This window comes from Mirounga angustirostris, unplaced genomic scaffold (assembly GCF_029215605.1).
Source record: "Mirounga angustirostris isolate CCGP_5_RB_7025 unplaced genomic scaffold, mMirAng1.0.hap1 SCAF_10, whole genome shotgun sequence".
Classification (NCBI taxonomy): Eukaryota; Metazoa; Chordata; class Mammalia; order Carnivora; family Phocidae; genus Mirounga; species Mirounga angustirostris.
In genome coordinates, this window is record NW_026991718.1 from 55,095,673 (window position 1) to 55,123,186 (window position 27,514).

Below are 27,514 nucleotides of genomic sequence, written 5' to 3' on the forward strand. Positions count from 1 at the left end.
GTTTAACTGTATAAGAAGCTGCTTATATAACTGTTTTCCAATACAACTTTGCCACTTTACATTCCTACCAGCAAAGTATAAAAGATGCAGTTGTTCTGCATCCACACCAGTATTTGGTATTATCAGTATTTATACTTTAGCCATTTTAATAGGTGTGTAGTGGTGTATGTCCTTGTAGCTTTAATCCACATTTCTCTATTGGCTAATGACACTGAACAATTTCTCAGGTATTATTTACTATCCATATATCCTCTTTGATGAAGCGTCTGTTCAAGTTATCTGAAGTATCAAGTTCAAGTCAAGCTTTAAAGAAGTTTTGTTCTGTGTTATGACTGCATTCTCCCCAGTGTATCTTCACAAAAGGCTGAGGTAATAAATTAAATATCTTTCCAACTATTGGGAATGCCAGCCATGCTGTAATGGGACACAAGGCAGCATTCAAAAAAAAAAAAACCACCACCACCAACAACAAAAAAAACTTGTCAGTTTCTTCTAATATATCTTTTCCTGGTTCCATATTCCATGTCTGTATGCTAGGAATATTTCTTTTTGGTTTCTCAACAGGAACTGAAAAATCTCACTAAATTCAGATGACAAAAGGAAGAGGGAGAGTGGAGCCAGGATGCCACAAGCAAAATTGTAGGTGAAAATATATTTTTACAGAAATGTAGGTAGATTAGAAGTCTGATTCCTATCAAGAAATCATAAGTTATGTGTAAATATTAGATGTACCACAATAGTTGCTTTAATGGGTGGCTAACTCCAGTAAAAAACAGAATGAGAATTCAGAATTGACTTTACAAATGGAATCTGTCATCCAGCTTTAGAGAGTATTCAAAATATTAGTTGACTTGCGACGTGGATGGAACTGGAGGGTATTATGCTGAGCGAAATAAGTCAAAAAGAGAAAGACATGTATCACATGATCTCACTGATATGAGGAATTCTTAATCTCAGGAAACAAACTGAGGGTTGCTGGAGTGGTGGGGGGTGGGAGGGATGGGGTGGCTGAGTGATAGACATTGGGGAGGGTATGTGCTATGGTGAGCGCTGTGAATTGTGTAAGACTGTTGAATCACAGACCTGTGCCTCTGAAACAAATAATACATTATATGGTTAAAAAAAAAAAAAAAGAAGAAGAAGAAGAAGAAGATAGCAGGCAGGGAAAAATGAAGGGAGGGAAATTGGAGGGGGAGACGAACCATGAGAGACTATGGACTCTGAGAAACAAACTGAGGGTTCTAGAAGGGAGGGGGGTGGGGGGATGGGTTAGCCTGGTGATGGGTATTAAGGAGGGCATGTATTGAAAGGAGCACTGGGTGTTATACGCAAACAATGAATCATGGAACACTACATGAAAAACTAATGATGTAATGTATGGTGATTAACATAATAAAATAAAAAAAAATATATTAGTTGACTTGAAAACTTCACTTTTCCAAGTCTGAATCTTTTTCTTAAATTAAGATACATTAAAAATTCCTAGGAAAGTACATTTTAAAAATTTTCATGTGTAAATATTTAAAAACATATTAATCTAATTAAAATAAAATTTATGACAGTCTTACTTTGAAAATCTAATCAAAGCACACGTTTCCTTTAATAGAGAAGAAAAGGTGTGACTTAAGAAGTTGAAGAAATAATGAAAGACCCTTAATATGAAGAATATTTATTTTGAACGTCTTTTACATTGGAATTCCTTTATTTTAAAGCTACCTCCTTCACCTGGGCATCCAGAGTCTCTGCCTTGTGTCCTACCTGTTAGAGACCCTGGTTTGGCCCAGTATTGGTGCTTCCCTCCCTTCAAGGAGAAGATTCTAAGCCGTCAGGGGAATGCTCACTTGGAGGGTGCAGTACAACATCCCCCTTCAGGAACATCTCAGAGCCCAGGGACCTGGAATTCCCTTCCCAGAGGGATTGAACCTATTTCCAGGGCCAACACATGCCTCTTCCTTAACACCTCTTTCATCTTCTTCTCCAGGGCTAACCAGACTTCTGGGGTGTTCCCTGGGAGGCCCCAAGGGTGCTAGGAATGGCGTTTGTGCGATATGGTTGTGGACCGTGAGTGGGCACTATATGCTGGGGTTTCCCATTCATGCGTGTGAGGCCTTCCCTGTCCAGGATGCGGCCAGCCTTCGGCTAGGGTAGGCGGTGGGAGGTGAGGAGCATTTGTACTCTAGCTCTAGGCCCCACAAACAGCACTTGGTTGTAAGAATGGCCTGTGAGTTTTCAGAAGAAATACATTTCAAGCTCCACCTCAAAATTCACCAGTGCCACAACTGGAATATTTCCACTTTTAATTCGTGTGGTGTGTTTCATTTCCTAACAGAGACACTCTTTCTGACAACTCCTATAATACTTAGTCTGTACTGTGCAGTTTAGAACTTAATTCTATTCTGTCACATACAATGAACTGTTGTTTTATTTGAGTTTTATTTTCTTTTGTCTCCAACTAGACTGTAAGTCCCTAGAGATAGAAAATAAGACTTATGCTTCAGTGGTATGTACCTACGATATCTAGCAGAATTTTGAATACAGAGTAGGTAATAAATATCTGCTGCTTGAATGATAAACTTGTAATGCCTTATAAATATGTTAAACAAGACTTAGGCTCACAGTTTTAAAACCTGAGTTTGTTGAGAAAAAGAAGCAGTTTCTCAGGTGCAAAAGGAAAAATTGGGGAAGGGAGAGTAAAGTCAAAGGAAATCATTTGAGCATCTGGTTTAGCTTGCACAGACCCCTTCCCCTTCCCTGTGTCCCACCATCACCTCAGAGTCTTTAAGATTGATAGGCAGACCTAGGTAGGATCTAGGAGACAGGGCCAATTTCAGTTGTAAAAACAGTGGTAAGCAAGGGATTTGAAGAGCTCTGTTGTTTCACAGCAAACAACTTATTTGTGCCCAGATCAAAAGTAAATAAACAGAATGGTTTTGAGTGTGATTAAGAGGATTACATGTTAGAGAATCTGCTTTTGCTATTACGGCACAATCAACAGAAACCTCCTCTGCTTTTCTGCTCTGACACTACCAAGTTTTCCCATTAAAATATCAACAAAAGTCAGTTTATTCTTCTCAAAATCAATTTCTGTTATTTTTCTAAGGTTGATAGCATGGATTCTTTGACAGTTAAAGGCTCTAATTTGCCTTAAAACATAGCATGATTTGAGTTGTCTGTTTTTAGACTCGACTAGACTCCTTGCCAACTGCCTGTATAACTGGTCTACTCTGAGAATGGGACCATGCTTTCCATATAAAGAGGAGGATCTTGGAGTGTGGTCCAGGGACCATGGGGAGCCCCAAGACTCCTAGGAGGTATGCAGAGTCTATACTATTTTTATAATGATACTGATATGTTATTTGCCTTCTCACTCTCATCCTCTTATGAACATACAATGGAGTTTTCCAGAGGCCACATGACGCGATGACACCTTTGCTTTGATGAATAATGGACTGTGTTTTGTGTATTCTGGGGTCTTAAAGATTTCTCAGTCTTAATTTCTTTTGTTGTTGTTGTTGTTGTTGTTTTTAAAGATTTTATTTATTTGAGAGAGAGATAGCAAGAAAGAGCACAAGCAGGGCAGGGAGGGGGAGAAGCAGTCTCCCTGCTGAGCAGAGAGCCCAATGTAGGGAGGGGCTCAATGCCAGGACCCTGGGATCATGACCTGAGCTGAAAGCAGACGCTTAACCAACTGAGCCACCCAGGCGCCCCTTAATTTCTAATATAGAAAATACCTCTAGATATAACCCATATAAATAAAAGCTCTTTGGGGTCCTCAATTTTTAAGAGTATAAAAAGGGTTCTGGGAGTAAAAAGTTTGAGAAGCCCTGTCTTAAAGACAAAAAAGACTGTCTAGATCTTCAGTTAATTCTTGAGTATACCAAGATTCAGTGGAAAATCAGAGAAATAATTAAAAGTTAGAAAATCAGATTTATAAGAAGAGGTGAAGGCAATGGGGATTGATGAACCTGGAGAAGAGAGGCTGGAGAGATGCCTTAATAATGATCATCAGAAATGTGAAGGGTTGATGTACAGAACAAGGAGAGGTTGGCTGACGTGCAGTGTGTGAGATTCAAGCTAGAGATAAAGAAGGATTCTCTGACAGGGGCTGTTAAACAGCAGAGTGGGTGAATGACAGGCTTGTGGAATCTCCTCCTCTGGAGGTCTTTAAAAACCAGCTAGATTTCCATCTGTCTGGTATGATTTAACTCCAGCCGTGCCAGAAAGCCAAGGGGATGGAACAGATGAAGTCTTGCGCTCCTCTTCCAGCCCCTTGATTCTGTAATTAACTTGATGAAAGGAGCTGTGGTGATTTGCAGTGCAGGGTTTAGACAGGAATGTGCTTGCTGATCTTGGGATAGGTCTTGTGTGGGAAAGCCAGAGGTTAGCTTCATGGCTGGTGGCGATCCGTATCATCCAGTAACATGATTGATGCCTGGAGACACCCATTTCAGGTCAGACTGAGAAGGAATGGGCCCTAGCTCCCTGCCTAACCTTTCGCATTATCTAAGATCAGTGAGAAAATTAATTTGATAGGTTGATTTTAGTTAGCTCAGGTGGGACCTGGAAATTTTCAAATAATAGATGTAAATGTAGGCTTTGGGGCATGAAATGCTCAGGATTCTAAAAGAAAAAAAATGCAGTTTTTAATTTTATAGAAGGACAGTATCAGAAAGTCCAAATGGAAAGTATGAGAATAATGCTCTTCGTGGACGTAGCCTTTCAATTTTCCTGTGTGGTGGTGCTTTATTTTTCCTTACAGGAAAATAGGAGAATTTCATTGTTTCCAAAGATTTTGCATTTTGGAAATCAGAGTTTAATGTTTCCCTGTGCTGGGTCAGAGATCCAGAGCATCAACCAAATTCCAAGGTAGTTTGTTTCTTTTGCTTATCACTTGAATTTCCGTGAACAATGTGCTTGGGCCAAAAAAAGAGGAAGGAAGGAATGCAAATTTGCTGGGCTTACTTAAGTTGGATCCTGACAGTAGGGACAACACAGTAGAAATCAGTAAAACCATCTGGGATAATGAGCTGGATTAGAGAATATAAATGAGATTTTATCTAAATGTAGACCCAATCACCATGGTCTGTGTTGACACTTAAAAAATATTTGGATCATGCATTAGCCTGTCTTGGGTTGATTGATAGAAAACAGAGAAAGAAGACAGAGCTGGGAAGACCCCCTTGGGTAGTTTTTGCCGTGTAGTTTGATCAGATACCATTCAGGAAAACAACCCTGGCAGATAGCAGATAACCCCATTGTGGGAAACGATTACCAGGCTCTACCTATCTCCAAAAGATTCTAAGAGGCTACTGACCTCTCTTTTGACAAAGCCTTGGTGTTGAATGAGATGGGAAGACCAGGCCTGGGGCAACATGGTAAATACGCTTTCTGTCCCAGAGAAGAAAAGTGGGATAATTTCATAGAAGCTGTAAGACAATAAACCTCTTGAATTATTAAGACTCATATCATGCAAATACTTAATTATGCCCCTTGATGTTGAAAGAAAGAGGGCAAGGAAAGGAATTCCTGTTTTTAGAAAGGATGGAATTAATCTAGGAAAAGTATTATTCCAAAAGGTATCTAGTAAAATATCACAGATGGAATTTTAAAATGAGTTTGATAATGTTTGTTTCTTGTTTCTTATAACCACTCTTGCAGCTAAGCTAGCTAAAATAGCAAAGGTAAGGATAGGCTGCTGGTAAAAGCTTATCTTCTTTGTGGCTTAAGAAGGAAATATTTTTCTTTTTGGGCCCAGCAAACTTGTGACCATGTAGATCTGAGTAAGACTTTATGGCTAGAAAAGGGAAACATCACTGCTCTGCTTGCTTTTTTTATTTTTTTATTTTTTTAAGCCCATTCTAAAACCAACGGCAACCCCATCTAGAGGCTATGTGTGTGCATTAAGGAACTTCACAGTTTGAAGCTTTGACCTTCCTTCCCTTCATTTATCCAAGTTGTTCTTCAAGTCCTTACTTCTGCTTACTGTGTTCTTCATTGTGCTTTCCCCCAATTGTCTTCCAACCAAAATTTTGCTCATTTTCCAACACACAGCTCTCATTCTACTGTGGCCTTCATACCTCCCAGAGGCTCAGAGCACCACCCACCTGCTGCATAAACCTATCCTAAGACTTACCATTATTTGCTTTGCATTAGAGTTAGTTGTGTCTATGTCCATGTCTGTTGCTTAATTGTGTGCTCCCACAGGGCAGAAGCCCAGTAATTTCTATCAGATCTGTCTTACACCTGGTAGTTGCTCAATTAATGTTTAATACTGAGTCGACCTTGACCTTACACATCTTTTCCGGAAAAGGAATAAGATCCAGATGCTAACTACTGGATTTCACTTCTGGATATATATTTATCAAACCATTCAGTAAAACAACATAACTTATACATTCAAAAATAGAAGTAATGTGAAAACTCATTTCTATATGCATATTTATTCAATTCATTATGATTCAACAGGATAGTGACTGAAAGAATGCATGTATGTGAATGCACATGTATGTATATATGTTTATGTATGAATGTAGACAATTCATTCCATTTTAGTTTTTCCGCCACAAACCAAACAAAATCAAGAAGCACTAGAAATGAACAAAACATTTAAAGCGTCGTATTAAAATCCTTGGTGAATGATAGCCTGATTTTTTTTTTAAATATTTTATTTATTTATTTGACAGAGAGAGACACAGCGAGAGAGGGAACACAAGCTGGGGGAGTGGGAGAAGGAGAAGCAGGCTTCCCACCGAGCAGGGAGCCTGATGTGGGGCTTGATCCCAGGACTCTGGGATCATGACCTCAGCCGAAGGCAGGCACTTAACGACTGAGCCACCCAGGCGCCCCTGATATCCTGATTTTTATATGAAAAACAAAATGAGGAAGAGTAGAATAAGTAACTTTATTACTTTGTATCTTCTTAACAGAATTTTCTTAGTTTTATAAAAATACTGTGCTTTGAAAGACTGATAAATTTTCTAAATTTTTATACTAATAGTCACCTGCTGAAAAAATATGTAAAGATGACATCTAAAAAGTAACATAGTTACTGGTTTTATTTTTTCTCTGTCCTTTGCGTGGGGAAAATTACAAATTATTTTCAAGGGAGCAATATGACATTTCCACAGATGGGTACTTTCTAGGACAAATGTAAATTGCAGAATAACTTTTTTTTTTCCCCCTGGGAAATGGTCTCTGTAGTTGTTACAAAGCATACCTTAAAATGAAAAACAGTTTGAATAATTATTGTTGGAAGAGATATAATTGCCTTTAAGTTTCTGCAGGACCTGAGTATTTATTCTCTCCCTTTCTGATTCCTCCAAATTTCTTTTTCAGATCAGGTTTCAAACTTGAATTAGTTTCTGTTTTGTGTGAATTTAGATGTGTGAGAGTGGGTGCAAGTGTATTTTACACTACATTTTTAAAGCTTCTCTTGGGAGATTTGTTTTTGTGAAGTTCACTATGCTTGATCCCATAGATTTTTTTTTTCTTGTTAGGGGCAGAAGTCAACATCCCAATTCTTTTGTTTTAATATCCAGAACCAGAAACACAGAGTGGGTCCCACAGCCTGGCAGTGACAGAACTTGGTTTGACTGCATTTTGGGGTTATTTTATATATTCCACTTTAAAAAAAATTTCCATTGTTTTGCTTATTTTTCAGCAAAATCATGCCCTTCATAGAGACTGTATCAATCACAATATTCATGAAAAGTATAGAATCTGTGATCTAAAGAACATAGGTTCTAAAAAGATTGACTTAAAAGCATTTCTCATTTTTATCCTTTGGTTCTCCAGAAGGTCCTGGGGAGAAGCACTTTCAACATAGATATGAACAGGATTCTCAGTGTAGAATGGACTCCCAAGTTTGGTTAGGCCACAATGAAGTGTGTTGAAAGCCATTAGCAATTAAGAGCATGGCTCTGTGCTGATTCGCTTTATGGTATATTTCATGCTGCTCATGCACAGTAGGTAATACACATGGATTCAGCATAAATTTAATTTTGCACATTAAGTAAAGTGCAACAGATAAATTATGCCTGAAGAGGAGCCACCAGCTGCTGTAGCCACTTCAACTAATGTACCCCAGAGGTGCCTGAGCACATCACTTGTGTCGAACCACTAATGCATCCTGGATATGTGCATGGATACATTTGCTGTGTGGAGCCAGGAGTAGCCTCCTGGCTCTCAGGGAGGGGCCAAGGAAGGGAACTGGTCCAGCTTCCTGGGGCTGAGCTGCCTTCCCCCCGGCCCCCCGGGCTCTTGAGCTTGCTTTGCCATACATGGCCTCATTCAAGGGCTTGGTGGAAGGGTGCTGGACAGGATTTTCCCACGACCTGGGGAAGTGAGAAGGAGCAGAAGGGACCCCAAACAACCCTCCCCTGGTTTAGTGGAAGAATCCAGAGTCCATATGAACTGGGCGTTCCACTGAGGATTCAGAGATCGGAAAGGATGCATTACTGCAAAGATGGCTGAATTAGAGCTGCTGGGGGAACACTTACTTTTGAATTTCTTGGCAACCTTGGACCTCATTTCTCAACCTTAATGTTCAATTTATGGTCATTTTTTTGTATTTAATATATCTACATCCCATACAGGGAACTGAAGCGGAATACTCTGAGGGCTTTAAAGGAAGAAAACAGATCTCCACTCTGTGGCAGGATTCATTCCTGTGGCCAGGAATGGTGATGACATGCTTTAAGTTATTTGAGATGAGTAAGCAGTTACAAGTTCCACTGGAAATGTGGCTCCGATCGTTTTCAGCCAAACCCTGATAATGGAAGTTTCATGCTCTTGGCCATCCCCTCCTAGGGCCCTGTGAATGCACCTGTTTCGGGCTTGCGCTCGTTCCCACAAGGTGTGGAGGAATGCCACGTCGATGACTGTTGTCGTGTCCTTTTGCCCATCGAAAGCACCCTGCTAGGACTGGTTTTCTCCTACTAGTCCATTTGCCATACCCTCTTCTGGGGTAAATGGACTATAGAGTAGCTGCTGCTGCATCTTAAAAAAGGAAACCCGAACACACTGAGGCATGTGACGAGGGCAAACTGGACAATCAAAAAGTAGTAATAGGAACCACTTACCACATGTCACCCCCCTGCTAAGTCCTTTACGTGCATGATGTATCTAAATTCTCATGTAAAACCTATCATCATCTTCATCTTGCAGAGGACCAAACTGAGGTTTTGAAATTCAAGTTACTTGTCCAAGGGCTAATGCGACTGGTAAAAAAGCAGAGCCGGTGTTCAGATCCAGACGGCTGGATGTAGGAGCCATGTTCTACACCATCATATTACTCTGCCTTATTCTGCACTTCAGTACACTTGGCCTTTGGGCTGTAATTTTTTTCCCTGCAAGACAGCATAGGTTTTCTTCAACTCACTTTTTAAAAAAATTTTACAGGCAAAGCAGATCACTCTGCCTTTAAACGGAAACTTTCTCTTGAAAGGAAATTTGAGATGTTCTTCGTGTAGGAAATCTATTTGTGACGAACTGTTTCTGCTCCCTCTGATGTTCCAAAGGAAGATTCTAAGATAAGAGCAAAGAGACTCCTGTTACCCATTAGTTAGTTGACTGATTTACAGAGATCAACCTCGCTTTGGAGATTTCCAGTGCTCCTTCTATAAGAACATAAGTCACAAGAGTAATGGATTCTTGGTCTGTCAAGGCCCTTCCTTGGGCTCCGTGAGAAGGATCTAGGAGGGACCCTTCTTCCAAGAGTGCACTGGAGCCTGTTTGCACCAGCTTCAAGAGCACTTCGTGCATCCATCTTCCCAATTCTGTATGCAGTGACATTATATCGGTAGCCTGAAATTGGTCAAGGTGGGAGTTTTTACACCACAGAAATTTGTAAGCACTACAAATCAGGGCTTCTCTCTCTCTTTTAGAGAGTCAGTTGTGAAACATTTACCAGGACAGCACCAGGTATATGCTCCATGTCCTCGTGGGCCTTTATGACTTTTCTGGATACTTGGTTGTTCTTGTTCCACTAGCTCTTCAGTCCACAACTTTTTTTTTTTTTCCTCTGTGCTATTTATTTATTTATTTTTAAATTTTATTTTATTATGTTATGTTAGTCACCATACGTTACATCATTAGTTTTTGATGTAGTGTTCCATGATTCATTGTTTGCATATAACACCCAGTGCTCCATTCAATACATGGCCTCCTTAATACCCATCACCAGGCTAACCCATCCCCCACCCCCCTCCCCTCTAAAACCCTCAGTTTGTTTCTCAGAGTTTTAGTCCACAGGTCTAAAAGAGAAATAATTCTCATCAGCACAAAACTCTTTATAGCATATAAAGCATTATTCATGTGTTGGGTTTTAGCAATGCTGAAATTAGGCATTATTTACTGGGGCAAACAGAAGGTGTTGCAATATTAATGATGTTTACATCTAACCCTGAAAGTGGGTATATGGTAGTAGCATGCTCCAAAACCTTTTCCTAAATACATCCATGTTAGCCTACACAAGAAAGAGAAGATTCTAAGAATTTTGATGAAGAGAGAAGAAAAAATATTCTTTGGCAGAGATTATTGCTGTTGACAGAAATGCTCTTCATCAATGACTATTTCTACTTTGGATCCTGGTTGCACTGACTAGGATCACAATGGCTGTAAACTGGGCATTAGATTCTCAGGATTCCACACATAACTTTGCCTAAAATTACCCACGGGGCCTAGCCACATTATTTAACCCATCTGCATATGAATTGCCTCTATTTCATTTAGGGTTCTGCAGTTGCAGGCAACGGACCCTCATTTAAGCAGAAAAGAAATTGACTGGATAATTTTTGTATGGCTCAAGGAACTGACGGGAAGGTGGGAAAACCAGACTCTGAGAAGAACTGACACCAGGGGAGTAGCATAAACCAGTCACTTTCTTGGTAGCGCACAACCACCGGGAAGGAATCAGCCACAGCCACTTCCCCTCCTGTCACTGAAGTCTGTTTAAATTTTGTTGCTGGGAACTAGGGAGGGATAAGGACAGAGTATCTTCACACAAATAGGCAAAAGGCAATTGCCCCAAAGGGAATCAGGATGCATTACCAAAACATTAAAAAAAAAATAGATGCAGTATGGTCACTACAACAGTCAATGAAGAAGACTAGAAACTACAGCTCACAAATAATTTATAAAATGTTTTGAACTTTTTAAAAAAAGATTTGAGTGAGAGAGTGCACACAAGCAGGAGGGGCAGAGGGAGAAAGAGAGAATCTCAAGCAGACTCTGCTGAGTGTGGAGCTAGACACAGGGCTCGATCCCACAACCCTGAGATCCTGACCCGAAGTGAAACCAAGAGTTAGACACTTAACTGACTGCACCACCCAGGCACCCCAAATGTTTTGAACTTCTCTGAAAGTTCTGAAAACCTTATTCATGAGCTTCGCACTCTTGAACAGGCTGTTTTTAACTTGATACTTAAAAGTCAAGAGTCAAATTTGTGCTTCATTTTTTCAAGTCTGTGAGCTTATATTAGATCTATTCCTCGTTCCACTTACATCTTTACCCTAGGGTTTTCTTATTTGCTTTATGCCTACTTCTTTTTTTTTTTTTTTAAGATTTTATTTATTTATTTGAGAGAGAGAGACAGAGAGAGAGAGCACATGAGAGGGGGGAGGGTCAGAGGGAGAAGCAGACTCCCCGCCGAGCAGGGAGCCCGATGCGGGACTCGATCCCGGGACTCCAGGATCATGACCTGAGCCGAAGGCAGTCGCTTAACCAACTGAGCCACCCAGGCGCCCGCTTTATGCCTACTTCTAATTTATATTACGTAGCTGTATTTTATATATGTCCCTAAGCTGCCTAGAATCTTTTTTTTTTTTTTTTCAGCAAGGCAGCCTATAAATAAATAGATACATGCAATCATTTCTTAGGACTCTTTTCTAATTTTAATATCCTATTGTTCTCATTTGGAAAAATTGGGTATTCAAGGGAAGAGAAAATGTTCTCTTAAATTCAAATATAATCTCAGAGTCGCCCTGTCTTGACTGATACTTACTCAAAACAGAGTTGCTTTTTAAATCTCTTTACTTAAATTCACATGCAGGGGAAAGCAATACCATAGAAGTAAGAGGAATAGTAATTATTTCCCTGGAGAACAATAATTTTGCAATAAATTTCAAAAACAGCACGATTTAGCAAATTAAGCTTACAGCCAAGGATATTAAATAGTTAACTTTGTAGAAATAAATTCTGATACCACAGGCTTCAAACATTACTTTAAACATATTCATTTTGAAAAAAAAAGCTAGTGAAGGGCCCTTAAGGCTTTGGTTTGGGATGTTGGGTTTTGCTTTTAAAGGCTGAAGGAGTGAAACCTTTCTCACACCAGGCAGGATATAATGAATATAGGTCTATCTGTACACTTCATTTTGATACTACTAGACTGCCAAGTAAGCATTATTGATAGCAACATCCCCTTCAAAGGAAACTTGTACTTTGCAGCCATGCTTCTGTGCTTTGGCAACTCCACATGGAAACAGTATTTCTTTGATCCTATATTTAGTACCGATATTGTTTATGTTTAAATGTTAAAAATAACTCTTTAAAGCCACATGCCCGAAGGTTAATAATAAAGGCACATTCTCACCTTTTAGAAGGGTTTACAAGATATCTAGGGCCACCTTCTGTAGCCATATACTAAACTACAAGTCTGAAAGGACTTGAATTGAATGATAATTCATTATGAAAACCTTCCTTTTTGACTCTCCCCTCAATGCATGTGCTTAGGCCCACTGAATTGCTACTTGGACTTTTTTTCTTGGTCCAGTCTTTGCTGAAGAGAATCAAAGCATCAATTTGAAAGGAAAAAAGGAGAAAAAGAGCGAAAGAAGGAAAAAAGAAGACAAAAAAAGATACACCATGGATAACACACATACATGCCACCCCCCAACCTGTCTGTTGATCTAGCTATCTCTCTAGTGATCTAGCAATCTATCTAGCAATCTCCATCTATCTAATAGATACTGTCTTTTTCTCTGCTTTAATCTGGGGGAACAGTTTACAAATGGAAAGACAGAAGTTGGCTCTTTCTTACTTAAGCTAGAAGCATTCCTCCCAAAGTGCTGATGCTGGTTTATTGTCAGACTACACTGCACTCTCTCATTAATATTAACCATTTCCTCTAAAGTGTCTTACTCTTTGACTCACTCTGTTTTAAGGAGCCATTATTCTTAGAGTGGTTGCTAAGTCACCATCAAAGAATTCTAAGATCTTTGAGGCACGAACATACAGGCAATCGACATGATCAGTTTGTTGGTCTTTGCAGGTAGTGTGAATTAATTTTTGAAAGATGTCGAGAAATTGTGGTTGGATCCATCTAATCAAAATACATTCTACTCTAGAAATGCATATCACTGAAGAATTAACCACACTGTTATCAATTTTGTCAGCTACAGTACAGGTCATTACTACTGAAGCCTACCTAAACGACTGTGTGTATTTGTGCACGTGTGTGGAGTGTGTGTGTTTTGCTGAAGATAACATGTGTTCTATTTATAGCTAGGATATTTTTGTAGAAGAAAACTAAGACTATTCTTGGCCACTTCTATCTAATCAAGTTGAGAATTTAAGCTTCTTAATCTATTTACTGGTTGATAGGCTAGTTGGCTGCTAGGTAGGGATGGAGAAGGTTCTGTTTCGTTTTTGTTTTGTTTTCTTGGGAAGTAAAAAAGGTGACTCTGTGACTTAGTAATCAGAGACGAACTATTCATAAAAGTGTCTGGTGGAATGCTTTCTTTGATTGCTGCTGATGAATCAAATCTCTGTAGTCTAACCTTGGCCTCCAAACACAAACTCACTCCAAACTTGCTTCTCCAATACCACGTGTGGCAAATCTGCGATCCTGCCAAACCACCTGAAAAGAATTATTTTCCTTGCACACAAAAAATAATTGTCAGTTCTTTAAAGTTCAGATTGTAGAGGTTTTGATCAATTAAAACCATTTCCATACCTCAGTAGCATTCCCAAAGTTTAAATATGTTTCTGTTCTTGCATCTACAGGATAATTATGGAAAAGTGAGTGAGTTTCTTCTCTGAAAAGATATGGAAGCCAAGTAGTTATTTGTGCCTGCAAATCCTTTTGGGTCTAAAGAACCAGCAAGATAATAAATTGTTTTGCTAAAAACAGGAAGTTTGGCAAAGATGCAAAAGTACAGCTAAACTTTGGCCAGGAAACCCAAAACATTGTGTTCTTCTTTGACAGTATTTCCAGCAAGAAAAAAGTGGAATGCCTTGAATACATAGTTTAAGAAACAGTGAAGGCATCTGGCAACATGAACTGCTTGCCAAACTTGTGGTCGTGCTGTGCTTGCTGATGGAAAGATGTGCCAGTTTTCAATGACTTATGTCATGCACAGCTGGAAACCCACGTATAAGATCTCAAATGTTGTGAAGTCCAAAATGATTCGAGAAAATATCCCCCTTTCCTCTCCTTCATCCAAACTGTAAAAAATATTAAAGAAAAGAAAAGGAATTATGTGGAGTTTAGATGGGGAAAAACCGACTTCAGATTTCCCAGGGAAACCTGTTTCAAGGCAGGAGTGTTCAATCAGCTGAGACATTCTGGAAGTTGTTAGGTTTTTTTCTCCCTCTCCCCTCTCTCAAATTCTTCATACTCATTCTTGCCAGCTTTATTAATATGATTGTGATTATGTGGCATCTGTTTTGGACAGAGCCGTTAGGATTGTAATTTCCACTTTAGTCCATCAGTCTGGAAAGACTTCAAAATGTGGGCCAGAAAAAATAAAGGAATTAACCCAAGACGTTTGGAAAGGAGACTATTGTGCTTCTGTCTATTTGAGCTGCGGGGAACCCTGGGACATCTTGATTGGAGGAGAATGTTTTGGAGAAATGATGCTCCTTGGGCATGCAGGACTTCTTCCGGCTGGCAATGGCAATGGGACTCCTTTTATTCTCCCTCTACAGTGATTAGGCTTGCAGTTTCGAACTCAGGATTCAAGGAGAGGAACTTCCAATTTTAGTTCTTACCACTTACTTGGGGCTGGAAGCAACTGTCCAGCTCCCTTACTTTCTCATTTGAGCAGCGGGAGAAGGAAGCAAAGCAACCCATCAGGGTCAGTGAATGGAATCAGCACCTCCAGCCAGGGACCTTTGGAACACCTGTACTGGGGATCTAGGGGCAAGCAGAGAGGAAAATGTCCCCTTTCTTTTTTTTTCTGAGATGGGCTTTCTTTAATCACTATTTTCTCTACTCTCTGTTGTTTGGTTTACGTATGATGTACCTCTTGATCTTAATTGCCAATTGTTTTCTCTTGGTGTGGGGGGGGAATACTGAGCAGCTTAGTGTAGTCATGGAGTGGGGATATGGACCTCCGGCCCTGGCTCGGTACCTGGTGGCCAAGACAATTCTCTCTAAATCATGATCTCTTCATCTGTTGATGAATCATTGTATGGTACTTTAAAGACATGTGGTGAATGGAAGCAAGGCACAAACTGCAACCCTGGGTGGGTTGCATGGATTCATATGTGATCAACAAATGTTGGCCTCTATTGGGATGAAGGGAGCCCACAAAGTGACTTGCTCCACCCATGAGTCAGTCTAGAAAAGTTTTTGGTTTTCTCAGCATAAATTTGTTCTTTTTAGAGATAAATGCCACTAGCTTTGAGATTGTCATATTAAGAAAAGTTAAAATAGGGGCACCTGGGTGGCTCAGTCGTTAAGTGTCTGCCTTCGGCTCAAGTCATGATCTCAGGGTCCTGGGATCAAGCCCTGCATTGGGCTCCCTGCTCAGCGAGAAGCCTGTTTCTCCATTTCCCACTCCCCCTGCTTGTGTTCCCTCTCTCGCTGTCTCTCTGTCAAATAAATAAATAAATAAACAAATAATAAAAAAAAAAGAAAAAGAAAAATTAAAATATATGGTCTTTATTTGCTGATTAGAAAATGATTGGCTATTTTAGAGATTTTCAAGAGAGAAAAGAGACAAGAATATCCTTTAATTTACTACCTAGAAATAACTGTTATTTGCATGTTGACGTAATTCTTTTCAGTCTTTTTTTCTATGATTTTGTTTTGAATTATTAAAGTGGCACACTACTATATACCCTAAGCATTTACATTATTTTGTAAACATTTTCCCACTCTAAATACTATTTTTTAAATGCCTAAAAATGTCATTTTACGGGCACTATAACATCCCATTGGATGGATATTCTTACTGGAATTAAGGATTAAGGTTTCTTTCTTTCTTTTTTCTTTTTTAAAACACCATGATGAATATCTTTGCATTTGTATTTCCTTAGGTTAGAATTACTGGATTTAAAAAAAAAGTCTTTTTAAGAACTCTTGATAAGTGATGGTTATGCTTTGAAATTAGGAGGGATTTACATTCCTTAGAAAGGGTGGAGTGAAAGAGTTCTTACCACAACATGAAGCAGGGAATGCTGGCTGAGGCACACTGGGGTTGAAATGGCTTTTTACAGAACAGGTGGGCCAAAGCCCCTGCCTCCCCGTATGTGTGTGTGCATGTGTATATATCTACATGCACACTATATATATATACACCATATGTATCTACACACTATGCATAAACATATGTACACATATGTACATCCTAACATGTGTGTGTAGTATATATATGCATGTGTGCTCTCTCCCACTCCCACCCCACTTACCCTGGCTTGGTTCTGATCTCCAGCAGGGAGGGAGTGAGGCTAGAAGATGGAGAAGTTGCCCTTAGGGCAGACTTTGTGATTCTGTGGGCACCAGAAACCCTGCCTGGGAGGCCAAAGCAGCAGAGCGGAGCAGAGAGCTATTCTTTCCACCTCTGCATGGAAACTCGCACCACACTTGACCCTTGTGGACTGACAGCTTAGGCAGCTTCGGCAGGCAGCACCCCTGCCTAGACAGGACTATTTGCACAGTTCACACTCGCAATATTGAAAACTGCAAAGCTGCCTGGGGCGGCTTCCTGAGCCCCTGAAAGGAAGGGAGCCTTCGCAGTAGGAAGTGCACAAAACAGATGCCCGCTGGGGTGGGCCAGCGGTGGGGTCTGTGAGCACTTGTAAGATGCCTCTGGGGAAGTAGGGTCCCGAAAACAAAATCTGTTAGGCTGTCTGCAGGGACTGCACTTCCTGTTTGAGCATGCAGGGGCTTTTGCCACTGAGAGGTGGGTTTCACTGCTTTAGGACTTTATTTGTGCCCACAGCATGGCCAAGCTGCGGGGTACTGGCTGTCATATAGGCAGTGCCTTAGTCAACGAGGTGAAGAAAATGGAGCAGGAACTGAGAAAGGAGGGGAAATTGTGATTAAAGGGAAAAACTGAAGCCATGTGAATCTGACGTTTTAAGAACCTGGCACCTGGAGCTGAGCAGGGTTACTTAGAATTACAGAATGCGCAGGCTGGAAAGAACAGTAGAGGGCTTCCATTTCCACCCCCTCGTTTTACAGAGGAGGCATCTGTGAGTCCCAGGGAGTGGTCACTTCCTGCAGGGGACGCCGTCAGCCTGAGCCAGAGCCGAGGTCTGCCGGCCCTCCCGCCAGAGCTCCTTGCACTCTCTCCTGCTGCGTCTCTCGTCGGTGCCCTGATGCAGGTGGGGGTTCTCAGTGAGGGCGACAGTGCGGACCAGGTGTCCCACCCTCCCTTAGTCTCCTTGGGCTGCTATAGCAGAACGCCATAGACAGGCTGCAACAACAGTTTATTTCTCACAGTTCTGGAGGCTGAAAATCCAAGATGGGGGGGGCATGGTTGAGTTCTGATGAGAACCCTCTTTCATGTTGCAGACAGCCGACCTGTCCTTGCATCCTCACACGGCTGAATGAGAGAGAAAGGAAGCTCGCTCTCTCTCGACTCTTCTTACAAGGTCACTAATCCCATCCATGAAGGCTCCTTCCTTATGACCTTATTTAACCCTAATCACCTCCGCAAACCACACCTCCAAATACCATCACACTGGGGGGTAGGGTTTCAACATATGAAATTGAGTGGAGAGGACACAACTGTCTAGTTACCAGCATCCCTCCTAGAAAGCATACAGGAATGGGCTTCAGGGTTAGGTCCGTGTTCTCCTGCCTGGCTTTAGAGCCCCCTGGAGCTTTCTACAGTCCTGATGTCCAGGCTGCAAGCCAGACCGATTAGATCAGGATCTCTCTGAGGGAGACCCCAGCACCACTATTGGGTAAAGCTCCCCCGTGTGACAGGAGTGGTGTCATTGTGTCAGCGGCAGGCCCCGGGTCCCAGTTTTCACGCAGCGTCAGCCGCTGTGCTGTTTCTACCACTGGCCTGTTACCTGCTCACTGCAGTACTTGGAAGTCAGGGGGCTGCACCACTGGCTTCTCAAGTCCCTCTCAGTTCTAGAAACTGAGAGTCTGAGTATAAAGAAATACACACTGTATCCGCATAAACTTAACTAAGCACACCTTTTCTGTACCCTCTAAGTCTCTTCTCTTCACGCCCTACCACAAAGATTCCCATGACCTCTTCACTGGTCCTCAAAGAAAAAGAAGTGAAACGTGTTGCATTGCCCTGAAATCACTGAGAAGCCAAACAGCTATTCGGTGTTTTGGTGATAACTGAGGCATTGGCCTTACTCACTCTGTGTGCTCCTTGCCCCCCCCCACCTCCGGAGCCCCTCCTGCTCCCCACAACCTCACAAGACCTAGTTTTGGAAACACCAGCGTAATGCTTATGAAGTCACGCCCCATGAGGTTTGGTCTTGGAGAAGTGTTACAGCTGAAAGAACACAGTCCATGCAATCAGAAGTAATTTCAAAATAAATCAAGTCCTCTACTTGCACTTCTCAAATGCCCTGTGTGAACGGAAAACAGGGGCCCCAACACTTCTCACGTTCTCCCTTTCTCTTCCCCGTCCATTGCTCCCACAAGCTACAATTGCTTTCTAAAAGCACTCCAGCCCTTCGCTTACACTTCCCTTACATTTCTGTGGTCCTTTTCTCCTGCTCATTTTTACCCAAGTCTCTATCTGGAAGCCCAAGAGTGTCCCCTCAGAAGGCAGCACTGACCTCGGAGGGCTGAAGGCGGTGACTGTTGTAAAGCCAGGGTGTTCAGAACCCCCTTCAGGAGGCAAAGGGAAGAAAAAGGCAAGGAACATTTGGGCTAACAATGCTATCCCTTCATACAGAAGTCGCTGGTGTGGCTAACAACCGCACCAAACAGGTCACTGCTCCAAACAAGTCACTGCTGGGAGTCACAGGTACCCTGGTACTGAAGGAGATAAGGAGGGAAAGAGGGCGTGTGGGTCTTTGCTGCTTAGAAGCAGAGAGCTGGCTTGGGTGACCTCTTGAAGCTCTTCTTTATTGGGGACTACTCATCCTCTCCCTTTTCACATACGGAAAGTATATTTGGCAGTGTCTCACCTTGGGTTCTCTAAGTAGAGTATCATTGTCTTCAACACAGCTGGCTGTAAAACCTGAGTTCCATTAGGCTCACTGACTAAAGTTCTTTGGTGAAGATGTTAGAAACAGAGGCTGAGTGAACTCGGTTTAATGTTTCCTCAGAGTTTTCCTGAGTGAGAGGAAGAGAGCTCTCTTTTTATCTTGGTTTATTTATTGCCCCCATTTTTTTTTCTTACTGTGGCACGTGGGGTCAAGGCTGAGGGCTCCAGAGAAAGCTCTAATTCCATGATTTAATTTTATGGACAGAAAGTTCCACTCTCCTTCCCTGTGAATGTTGAGGATATCCTATAGCATGACATGGGGCCAGGCTCTTAAGATGGCTTGGAGCCCTCTTTGGAGTAAAAACAGGATGGAAGGAGCTGTGTGGAGAGTCATCAAACACACCTTATGGAAAGGGGAGCAAACTGTTGAAGGTGCCTTGGAAATCTACTGAATGGTTGGGCAGGGCAGTTAATGTTAAAACATATTCTAAGAGTATTAATTATTCTGATATGGAAAAGGGGGAACTGAACCATTGATGCTTACTTCATCCACAATGTGTGTATCTGGACCAGTTTTATGTCGCCCAAGATTTGTATTCTCCCTGCCCCACTGGCATCAGCCTTGGCATCAGGGTAGGAATGCCAGAGCTTGGAAAGCCACTCAAGAAGGTCCAAAGCCAGTGGCCACAGGGACTTAGAGGAACAGGGAAACTTTATCTTATAAAGACCTGTTCTCTACTAGGCAAATTTCTCAGTGAAATGGGGTGGGGTGGGGGGTGAAAGGGCAAGTGGATTTTGGAGCCAGAATGACCTGGGCTCATGTGATTCATTAACTATGTGAGTTTTGGGTCTCTAAGTTTTTGCATCTGTACAAAATATATATTAATAATTTCTACTACTTTATCCAGCCACTTAAGGATTAAATGAAAGAACATTTGTAATGTGTCTGGCATGGTGCCTGACTCATAGGAGATGCACAATAAATGCCACGTTTCTCTCCTTAGATACTCATATACACACACCTGGAATAATACTTCAAGGGAGTTTTCTCAACGGGTTGCTTACTTTTGTTCTGAAATACCAGTTCCTAGCAGGCAGAAATAATGAGTGTAGAGAACTGAGTTCTTTCCAAAATATGGGTGAATGCATAATTTCTAAGTAAATGAATTGATGTTGGGTGTCTTCATTGTGAGGTGCTAAAGATGTAGAAAGCTCCCTCATGCCCTCACTGAGTATACAGTGAAGCTGGGAAGACGAGTACATACACTGTCAATACTCAGAGATGAGGAATAAAGACATCTGAGTCTATCCCTATCTAGTTTAGTTATTAAAGCTCCCAAATATGCCATCAGCCACCCTAAGGAAGCTAGTTCCCACTCTCCTCTTGTGTGGGGCCATGTGTAGCCTCTTTCCCTAGGTGACTCAGCTGCTGCTGGGAACACCACCATTATAGCTCTTCTCCCAGACACTCTGCACCACTGCTGCCTCAGGCCCTGCTCTGGCTCCCCATCTGCTCTGTTTTGCTCTAGACAATCCTTGTGGAGGCTGTGGATTCCTCCCTGCCTAGGCTCCAGCTGTTCCACTAAGAACTGTCATTCCTCCACCACCACCCACACCCCCCACCTCAGAGTAGAAGATTCTACATGTAGCACCTGTTTCAACCATCTTAAGATAGTAATGTTAGTGATTACACGATTTAGACTTTGGAATCAGAATGAATGGGCTCAAATTCTACTTCTACCCACTCCTAGCTATCACTTTGTGCAAATTAATAATTAAGCCTCAATTTCCATGCCTAGAAACTTGGGGCTAATAAATATGAGGACTAAATGAGATGGTATGTACTTAGCACAGCATATAGTAGGCTACCAGGAAGTGTTTGTTCTTATTAGCTAACAATTACAGTTTTGGAGTGTTAGTTATGTGCCTGATTTACATTTTCTTTGTTGCATTTCCTCAGAGTCTGGGCCAGTGGTCCTCTCTTACCTTGTCTTTCTCCCCAGCTCTGTGTCCCAGAAGGGGACATAAAATCTTCAATTCAGCTCTGCCTTTGGGAAAGCTGTTTTCCTTCCAGGATCACTTCATTTCTTACCAGGCTTTGCTACAGTTTTTAAATCCCTGTACTAGTTTGAGGCTTGTAATCCTAAACATCAAGGAAAGTACTCAAAGTAATCAGCATCATTTCTTCCAAACACAACCCCAGTCTTTCTATAAAAAGGCCTATTTATTTCTGGAGCTTTAGCCTGAGGGAGGGGCTGCAGGCTTCCCACAGATCTAGAGGCTAAGGAGGTGCTCCCAGGGAAGGTAAGCAAGCTCAATAACACTTCCCACGAAGAAGCTTACGCATTCATCTGGAGTCTGATTTTTCTAACTGTTGCTCATGGGTTACCTCCAGATCTCCTGGTCTGGAGGCCAGCAGGGATTGCAATTGCAGCCTCAGTGGACTGTAAATATTTGCATAATTTAAAAGCTGCTGAGGGTCTGGCTTCTAATTAGCTTGAAAGTAGGTGCTAACTGAGATTCCTCCCTCTGGACCCTTGACAGGTCTTGGCACTCTCTCAACAACAGAGGCATATCAATAATAAATCAGGTGGCTTAGACAATCACAAAGGTTTAAGAAACAGTCAAGAGCTAGAAGGTTGAACAAGAAGGATCATCACCTACACAAGGCCATTCCTTCAAGACAGAGAGAGGTACAGCTGTTTCACCTACTATATAGAAACAGAGAGTCAAGCAAAATGAAGAAACGGAGAAATATGTTCCAAACAAAAGAACAAGACAAAACCTCAGAAAAAGGCCCCAATGATATGGAAATAAGTTATTTATCTGATAAAGAATTCAAAGTAATGGTAACAAAAATGTTCACTGAACTTGGGAGAATGGATGAGTAATTCAATAAACAGACAGAAAATATAAGTAACAAACAGAAGTAACAGAGCTGAAGAATACAATAACTGAACTGAAAAATAGACTAGAGGATTTCAACAGCAGACTGGATGAAGCAGAACAGATTAGCAAGTTGGAAGATAAAGCAATGGAACCCACCCCCAGCAGCAAAAAGAAAAAAAAATTTTTAAATGAGGATAACTTAAGAGACCTCTGGGACAACATCAAGCAGAGTAACATTCACATTGTAGGGGTGCCAGAAGAGAGAAAAAAAGAAGCAGACGACTTACTTAAAGAAATAATAACTGAGAATTTCCCTAACCTAGGGAAGGAAACAGACATCCAGATCCAGGAAGCTGAGAAAGTCCCAAATAGGATGAATCCAAAGGGAATCACACCAAGAAACATTATCATTAAAGTGTCAAAATCAAAGATAAAGAGAGAACCTCAAAAGCAATAAGAGAAAAACAAATTGTTATATATAAGGGAAATCCCATAAGGCTATCAGCAGATTTCTCATTAGAAAATTTTCAAGCCAGGGGGCACCTGTGTGGCTCAGTCGTTAAGCGTCTGCCTTCGGCTCAGGTCATGATCCCAGGGTCCTGGGATCGAGTCCCATATCGGGCTCCCTCCTCAGCGGGAAGCCTGCTCTCCCTCTCCCACTCCCGCTGCTTGTGTTCCTGCTCTCGCTATCTCTGTCTCTGTCAAATAAATAAATAAAAAAATCTTAAAAAAAAAAAAAGAAAATTTTCAAGCCAGAAGGGAGTGGCCTGACATATTCAAAGTGCTGAAAGGAAAAAACTGCCAAAAAGAATATTCTACCCAGCAAGATTATCATTGAGATTTGAAGGAGAGATACAGAGTTTTTCAGATAAGCGAAAGCTAAAGAAGTTCATCACCATTAAACTGGCTTTACAAGAACTATTAAAGGGTCTTCTTTAAGCTGAAAAGAAATGGCACTAATTAACAAGAAAAAATATGAAAGTAAAAATCTCACTAGAAGAGGTATATACATAGTAAAAGTAGTGGGTTAGTCACTTATAAAGCTACTAAGAAAGTTAAAAGACAAAAGTAAAAATTATCTAAAGCTACAATAATTAGTTAAGGGACACATAAAATAAAAAGATGTAAGAAGTGACAACAAGGGTGCCTGGGTGGCTCAATTGGTTAAGTGTCTGCCTTTGGTTCGGGTCATGATCCCAGGGTCTTGAGACTGAGTCCCACACCAGGCTCCCTGCTCAGTGGGGAGCTGCTTCTCCCTCTCCCTCTGCCTTCCACTCCCCCTGCTTGTGCTCTCTCTGTCTCTCTCTCTGTGTCAAATAAATAAATAAAATATTCTTTAAAAAAGTGACAACAAAAACATAAAATGTGTGTTGGGAGAGATTAAAATTGTAGAGTTTGGAATGTGCTAGTTTATCAACTTAAAATAGACTGTTATATACATAGGATGAGATATGTGAACCTCATAACTAACCACAAAGGAAAAACCTAGAGTAAATCCACAAAAGAAAATGAGAAAGGAATCTAAACATAACACTAAATGACTAAAGAAAGTCATCAAACCACAAGTGAAGAAAGAGAAGAAGAAAGGAACAGAGAGGAACTACAAAAACAGCCAGAAAACGATTAACAAAATGGCAATAAGTACAACCTATCAATAATTACTTTAAATGTAAATGGACTAAATTTTCCAATCAAAAGATGTAGAGCAGCTGAATGGATAAAAAACAAGACGCATCTATATACTGCCAACAAGACACTTACTTCAGAAATAAGGACATACACAGCCTGAAAGTGAAGGAATGAAAAAAGACATTCCATGCAAGTGGAACTAAAAAGAAAGCTGGTGTAGCTATACTCATATCAGATGAAAAAGACTTTAAAACAAAGATTAATAAGAGACAAAGAGGTCACTACATAATGATAAAGGGGTCAATCCAGCAAGAAGATAATAACATTTCTAAATATATATGCACCCAATATAGAAGCATCAGAGTATATAAAGCAAATATTAACAGACCCAAAGGGAGAAATTGACAGCAATATGATAAGAGTAAGGAATTTTAACACTCTACTTACATCAATGAAAAGATCATCCAGACAGAAAATCAACTGGTCTTAAATGACATATTCACAAATATACATAGACCATTCCACCCCAAAGCAGCAGAATACACATTTTTCTCAAGTGTACATAGAACATTCTCCAGGATCATGTGTTAGGCCACAAAACAAGTCTCAATAAATTTTAAAAGACTGAAATCATATCAAGCATCTTTTCTGACCACAATGATACAAAACTAATCAACTGCAAGAAGAAAAATGGAAAAACTACAAATATGTGGATATTAAACAACTTGTTACTGAACAATTACTGGTTCATGGAAGAAATCAAAGGAGAAATAAATAGTACCTAGAGACAAATGAAAACAGAAATACAACGTACCAAAATCTATAGGATGCAGCAAAAGGAGTTCTAAAAGGGAAGTTCATAGCAATGCAGGCCCACCTGAAGAAATAAGAGAATTTTCAAATAGGCACTTTAAATTTATACCTAAAGGACCTAGAAAAAGAAGAACAAAGTCTAAAGTTAGTAGAAGGAAGGAAATGATAAAGATCAGAGCAGAAATCAATGAAATAGAGACTAAAAAGACAATAGAAAAGATCAGTGAAACTAAGAGCTGTTCTTTGAAAAGATAAACAAATCTGACAAAACTTTAGTTAGACTCACCAGGAAAAAGAGAGGGCTCATATAACTAAAATCATAAATGAAAGAAGAGAAGTTGTAATGGATACCAGAAATACAAAGAATCATAAAAGACTACTATGAACAATTATACACTAACAAATTTAACAACTTAGAAGAAATGGATAAATTCCTAGAAATTTATAATCTTCCAATACTTAATATGAAGAAAGAGAAAATCTGAATAGAATGATTACTGATAAGGAAACTGAATTGGTAATCCCAAACTTTCCAACAAAGAAAAGCCTAGGACCAGATGGCTTCACTGGTGAATGCTATAAACATTCAAAGATTTAATATGTATTCTTTTCAAACTTTTCCAAAAAACCGAAGAGGAGGGAAAGTTTCCAAACTCATTTTATGAAGCCAGCATTACCCTGATACCAAAACCCATAAAGGACACCACAGAAAAAGAAAACTATAGACCAATATCCCCAATGAATATAGATGCAAAAATCCTCAACAAAATATAAGCAAACTGAATTCAACAATACATTAAAAGGATCATACACCATTATCAAGTGAGATTTATTCTAGGGATGCAAGGGTGGTTCAACATCTGCAAATCAATCAATGTGATACACTATACTAACAAAATGAAAGGTAAAAATCATTATCATCATCTCAACAGATGCAGAAAAAGCATCTGACAAAATTCAGTATCGATTTATGATAAAAACTCTCAACACAGTGGGTATGGAGGGAATGCACCTCAACATAATAAAAGCCATATAAAACAAACCCAGAGCTAATATCATATCCAATAAGCTTTCAGCTTTTCACAAGATCAGGAATGAGGCAAAAATTCCCACTTTCACCACTTTTTAAAAATACAGTATTGAAAATCTTAGCCATAGCAATTAGGCAAGGGAAAGAAATAAAAGGCATCAAATTGGAAAGAAAAAAATAAAACTGTCACTATATGTACACAACATGATACTGTATGTAGAAAATCCTGAAGACCACAAAATAACTGTTAGAACGAATAAACAGATTCAGTAAAGTTGCAGGATACAAAATTAAAATGCAAAAATTGTGCATTTCTATACACTAATAATGAGCTATCAGAACGAGAAATCAAGAAAATAATCCCATTTACAATCACATGAAAAAAGAATAAAATACTCAGAAATAATTTTAATCAAGGAGGTGAAAAACCAGTACACTGAAAACTGTGAAACACTGATGAAAGAAATTCAAGAACATACAAATAAATGGATATTTCATACTCATAGATTGGAAAAATTAGTATTGCTAAGTGCCCATACTACCCAAATCTACAGATTCAATGCAATCCCAATCAAAATTTCATGGCATTTTTCACAGAACTAAACAAGTAATTCAAACATTCATATGAAACCACAAAAGATTCTGAATGCCAAAACAATCCTGGAACAGAACAAAGTGGAAGTATGCTTCCTGATTTCAAACAGTATCACAAAGCTATAGTAATCAAAACAGTTATAGTTTTGTAACTATACTGTAAGACAGTAATAAAAACAGACATATAGATCAATGGAAAAGCTTAAAGAGCCCAGAAAGAAACCCACACAAATATAGTCAACTAATTTATATAAAAAGAGGCAAGAATATTAATAAGTAGGGAAAGGACAGTCTCTCCAATAAATGGTATTGGGAGAACTGGATAGCTACATGCAAAAGAATGGAACTAAACACTATCTCACACCACATACAAAAGTTAACTCAAGGGCGCCTGGGTGGCTCAGTTGGTTAAGCGACTGCCTTCGGCTCAGGTCATAATCCTGGAGTCCTAGGATCAAGTCCCACATCGGGCTCTCGGCTCAGCGTGGAGCCTGCTTCTCCCTCTGACCCTATCCCCTCTCATGCTGTTTCTCTCTCTCTGTCAAATAAATAAATAAATAAAATCTTTAAAAAAAAAAAAGTTAACTCAAGATGGATTAAAGACTTGAATGTAATACCTGAAACCATAAAACTCCTTTAAAAACCCACCAAAAACAAAACAAAACAAAACATAGGCAGTAAGCTCCTTGACATGAGTCGTAGCAATTTTTTCTTGGATCTGACTCCAAAAACGGGAAACAAAGCAAAAATAAGCAAATGGGACTACATCAAACTAAAAAGCTTCTGTATAGTGAAGGAAGTTGTCAACAAAACGAAAAGGCAACTCTACAAAATGGAAGAAGATATTTGTAAATCATGTATCTCATAAGGGGTTGATATCTAAAATATATAAACATATATAAAAAATATAAAAATATAAATATAAAATATATAAATAAATATATAAATATATAAAGAACAACAACAGAATAACAAAACAAACAATCCAATTAAAAGATGGGCAGAGTATCTGAATGGACGTTTTTCCAAAGAACTCATACAGATGGCCAACAGGCACATGAAAAGATGCTCAACATCACTAATCATCAGGGAAATGCAAATCAAAACTACAATGAGATATCACTTTTTACCTGTCAGAATGGCTATTATCAAAAAGACAAAAAATATCAAGTGTTGGCAAGAATGTGGAGAAAGGGGAACCCTT

General features: G+C 40.1%; 1 long non-coding RNA gene across 1 annotated transcript in view; it reads left to right on the forward strand.

Moving 5' to 3' along the window:
• The first annotated feature begins 562 nt into the window (after nt 1–562).
• The window catches only part of LOC129046119 (uncharacterized), a 163,473-nt gene continuing 136,521 nt past the window's right edge, over nt 563–27,514 (forward strand). The window contains exons 1-2 of the long non-coding RNA XR_008506886.1: nt 563–639; nt 3,181–3,311. This is a non-coding gene — a long non-coding RNA (uncharacterized LOC129046119). The remainder of the gene's footprint in view (nt 640–3,180; nt 3,312–27,514) is intronic.